Source organism: Durio zibethinus, unplaced genomic scaffold (genome assembly GCF_047325235.1).
Source record: "Durio zibethinus cultivar Kanyao isolate XHJ-2024 unplaced genomic scaffold, ASM4732523v1 HiC_scaffold_322, whole genome shotgun sequence".
Taxonomy (NCBI): Eukaryota; Viridiplantae; Streptophyta; class Magnoliopsida; order Malvales; family Malvaceae; genus Durio; species Durio zibethinus.
In genome coordinates, this window is record NW_028322945.1 from 45,001 (window position 1) to 50,000 (window position 5,000).

The window sequence follows — 5,000 nt, forward strand, 5'->3', positions numbered from 1 at the left end:
GCCCTGGTGCGGGCGGTTGCCCCCAGCACCATCGGCACACGTTGGGCCCTGGTGCGGGCGCTTGCCTCGACCACCATCGGCACACGCTGGGCCCTGGTGCGGGCGCTTGCCTCGACCACCATCGGCACACGCTGGGCCCTGGTGCGGCCGCTTGCCTCGACCACCATCGGCACACGCTGGGCCCTGGTGCGGTCGGTTGCCTCGAGCACCATCGGCACACGCTGGGCCCTGGTGCACCATCGGCACACGCTGGGCCCTGGTGCGGGCGCTTGCCTCGACCACCATCGGCACACGCTGGGCCCTGGTGCGGGCGCTTGCCTCGACCACCATCGGCACACGCTGGGCCCTGGTGCGGCAGGTTGCCTCGAGCACCATCGGCACACGCTGGGCCCTGGTGCGGTCGGTTGCCTCGAGCACCATCGGCACACGCTGGGCCCTGGTGCGGGCGCTTGCCTCGACCACCATCGGCACACGCTGGGCCCTGGTGCGGCAGGTTCCCTCGACGACCATCGGCACACGCTGGGCCCTGGTGCGGCAGGTTGCCTCGAGCACCATCGGCACACGCTGGGCCCTGGTGCGGTCGGTTGCCTCGATCACCATCGGCACACGCTGGGCCCTGGTGCGGGCGGTTGCCTCGACCACCATCGGCACACGCTGGGCCCTGGTGCGGCAGCTTGCCTCGAGCACCATCGGCACACGCTCGGCCCTGGTGCGGTCGGTTGCCTCGAGCACCATCGGCACACGCTGGGCCCTGGTGCGGCACGTTGCCTCGACCACCATCGGCAGCCTCGACCACCATCGGCACACGCTCCGCCCTGGTGCGGCAGGTTGCCTCGACCACCATCGGCACACGCTGGGCCCTGGTGCGGGCGCTTGCCTCGACCACCATCGGCACACGCTCCGCCCTGGTGCGGCAGGTTGCCTCGACCACCATCGGCACACGCTGGGCCCTGGTGCGGGCGGTTGCCTCGACCACCATCGGCACACGCTGGGCCCTGGTGCGGGCGCTTGCCTCGACCACCATCGGCACACGCTGGGCCCTGGTGCGGGCGCTTGCCTCGACCACCATCGGCACACGCTGGGCCCTGGTGCGGCAGGTTGCCTCGAGCACCATCGGCACACGCTGGGCCCTGGTGCGGCAGGTTGCCTCGAGCACCATCGGCACACGCTGGGCCCTGGTGCGGGCGCTTGCCTCGAGCACCATCGGCACACGCTCGGCCCTGGTGCGGTCGGTTGCCTCGAGCACCATCGGCACACGCTGGGCCCTGGTGCGGCAGGTTGCCTCGACCACCATCGGCACACGCTGGGCCCTGGTGCGGGCGCTTGCCTCGACCACCATCGGCACACGCTCGGCCCTGGTGCGGTCGGTTGCCTCGAGCACCATCGGCACACGCTGGGCCCTGGTGCGGCAGGTTGCCTCGAGCACCATCGGCACACGCTGGGCCCTGGTGCGGGCGCTTGCCTCGACCACCATCGGCACACGCTGGGCCCTGGTGCGGGCGCTTGCCTCGAGCACCATCGGCAGACGCTGGGCCCTGGTGCGGCAGGTTGCCTCGAGCACCATCGGCAGACGCTGGGCCCTGGTGCGGCAGGTTGCCTCGAGCACCATCGGCACACGCTGGGCCCTGGTGCGGTCGGTTGCCTCGAGCACCATCGGCACACGCTGGGCGCTGGTGCGGGAACTTGCCTCGACCACCATCGGCACACGCTGGGCCCTGGTGCGGCAGGTTACCTCGATCACCATCGGCACACGCTGGGCCCTGGTGCGACAGGTTGCCTCGAGCACCATCGGCACACTATCGGCCCTGGTGCGGGCGGTTGCCTCGACCACCATCGGCACACGCTGGGCCCTGGTGCGGGCGGTTGCCTCGAGCACCATCGGCACACGCTGGGCCCTGGTGGGTTTAGGCACATCTTCAAATTTCTGCCGTGCCAATGCCATTTTTATGGCTTGTAAATTCATACAATGGTCCCCTAAGCCTTCACGTGAAGTTTCGTTGGAAGATGACTCGTTTTCTATTTTTCACGATTTTCGAAACTTTTTGCGGTTCGGGAATTTTTAAAATTTTTTTATAAGGATTTTTGGCCCCAAATTTTGTAGGCATGATCCTTCTATTTTTGTTGGCATGCACAAAAAAATTCAGCTAAAAACTCGAAGTAGAGAAGATTTTGTGACCGTTTGAAAAAAGTGTCCCCATTTCAGACACTTTAACGGCTACTGGTAGCAAACCTGTAAAATCTCAAATGCTCTTTAAGGGGGTGTGAATTCTCAGAGGTTTGATGAGGGATAGGGGGCCAACACAAGGCCAAGTACCAGCACCCATCGCACATCATGTGCGCACACCCCCCCGGCCCCCCTCCCAATCGCCGGAACCCCAATGCCGCCGGTCAGGTTCTCCGGCGGTACTCCGGCGATGCTCCGGCGATGCTCCGGCGATGCTGTCCCGAGTGAAAAAAATGCGGCACCAGCACATGCTGGAGCCAAGCATGGGCACCGTGGCTCAAAATCGAACTTCGGCCAAGGCCTCGACCATCAATGGCACATGATGACGCATGGTGATGGCACATGCATCGACCATCATCGGCATAGGCTGCCCTTCGGTACGGGCACTTGCCTCGACCGCCATCGGCACAAGCTGGGCCCTGGTGTGGGTTGTTGCCTCGATCACAATCGGCACATGCTGAGCCTTGGTGCGGGCGGTTGCCTCGAGCACCATCGGGAGACCCTGGGCCCTGGTGCGGCCGGTTGCCCCGATAACCATCGGCACACGCTGGGCCCTGGGGCGGGCGCTTGCCCCCAGCACCATCGGCACACGCTGGGCCCTGGTACGGGCGGTTGCCCCGAACACCATCGACACAAGCCGGCCCTTGGTGCGGGCTCCTGGCTCGACCACCATCGGCACACGCTGGGCCCTGGTGCGGGCGCTTGCCTCGACCACCATCGGCACACGCTGGGCCCTGGTGCGGGCGCTTGCCTCGACCACCATCGGCACACGCTGGGCCCTGGTGCGGCAGGTTGCCTCGAGCACCATCGGCACACGCTGGGCCCTGGTGCGGCAGGTTGCCTCGAGCACCATCGGCACACGCTGGGCCCTGGTGCGGGCGCTTGCCTCGAGCACCATCGGCACACGCTCGGCCCTGGTGCGGTCGGTTGCCTCGAGCACCATCGGCACACGCTGGGCCCTGGTGCGGCAGGTTGCCTCGACCACCATCGGCACACGCTGGGCCCTGGTGCGGGCGCTTGCCTCGACCACCATCGGCACACACGCTCGGCCCTGGTGCGGTCGGTTGCCTCGAGCACCATCGGCACACGCTGGGCCCTGGTGCGGCAGGTTGCCTCGAGCACCATCGGCACACGCTGGGCCCTGGTGCGGGCGCTTGCCTCGACCACCATCGGCACACGCTGGGCCCTGGTGCGGGCGCTTGCCTCGAGCACCATCGGCAGACGCTGGGCCCTGGTGCGGCAGGTTGCCTCGAGCACCATCGGCAGACGCTGGGCCCTGGTGCGGCAGGTTGCCTCGAGCACCATCGGCACACGCTGGGCCCTGGTGCGGTCGGTTGCCTCGAGCACCATCGGCACACGCTGGGCGCTGGTGCGGGAACTTGCCTCGACCACCATCGGCACACGCTGGGCCCTGGTGCGGCAGGTTACCTCGATCACCATCGGCACACGCTGGGCCCTGGTGCGACAGGTTGCCTCGAGCACCATCGGCACACTATCGGCCCTGGTGCGGGCGGTTGCCTCGACCACCATCGGCACACGCTGGGCCTTGGTGCGGGCGGTTGCCTCGAGCACCATCGGCACACGCTGGGCCCTGGTGGGTTTAGGCACATCTTCAAATTTCTGCCGTGCCAATGCCATTTTTATGGCTTGTAAATTCATACAATGGTCCCCTAAGCCTTCACGTGAAGTTTCGTTGGAAGATGACTCGTTTTCTATTTTTCACGATTTTCGAAACTTTTTGCGGTTCGGGAATTTTTAAAATTTTTTTATAAGGATTTTTGGCCCCAAATTTTGTAGGCATGATCCTTCTATTTTTGTTGGCATGCACAAAAAAATTCAGCTAAAAACTCGAAGTAGAGAAGATTTTGTGACCGTTTGAAAAAAGTGTCCCCATTTCAGACACTTTAACGGCTACTGGTAGCAAACCTGTAAAATCTCAAATGCTCTTTAAGGGGGTGTGAATTCTCAGAGGTTTGATGAGGGATAGGGGGCCAACACAAGGCCAAGTACCAGCACCCATCGCACATCATGTGCGCACACCCCCCCGGCCCCCCTCCCAATCGCCGGAACCCCAATGCCGCCGGTCAGGTTCTCCGGCGGTACTCCGGCGATGCTCCGGCGATGCTCCGGCGATGCTGTCCCGAGTGAAAAAAATGCGGCACCAGCACATGCTGGAGCCAAGCATGGGCACCGTGGCTCAAAATCGAACTTCGGCCAAGGCCTCGACCATCAATGGCACATGATGACGCATGGTGATGGCACATGCATCGACCATCATCGGCATAGGCTGCCCTTCGGTACGGGCACTTGCCTCGACCGCCATCGGCACAAGCTGGGCCCTGGTGTGGGTTGTTGCCTCGATCACAATCGGCACATGCTGAGCCTTGGTGCGGGCGGTTGCCTCGAGCACCATCGGGAGACCCTGGGCCCTGGTGCGGCCGGTTGCCCCGATAACCATCGGCACACGCTGGGCCCTGGGGCGGGCGCTTGCCCCCAGCACCATCGGCACACGCTGGGCCCTGGTACGGGCGGTTGCCCCGAACACCATCGACACAAGCCGGCCCTTGGTGCGGGCTCCTGGCTCGACCACCATCGGCACACGCTGGGCCCTGGTGCGGGCGGTTGCCTCGAACACCATCGGCACACGCCGGCCCTTGGTGCGGCCGGTTGCCTCGACCACCATCGGCACACGCTCGGCCTTGGTGAGGGCGCTTGCCTCGACCACCATCGGCACACGCTGCGCCCTGGTGCGGGCGCTTGCCTCGACCACCATCGG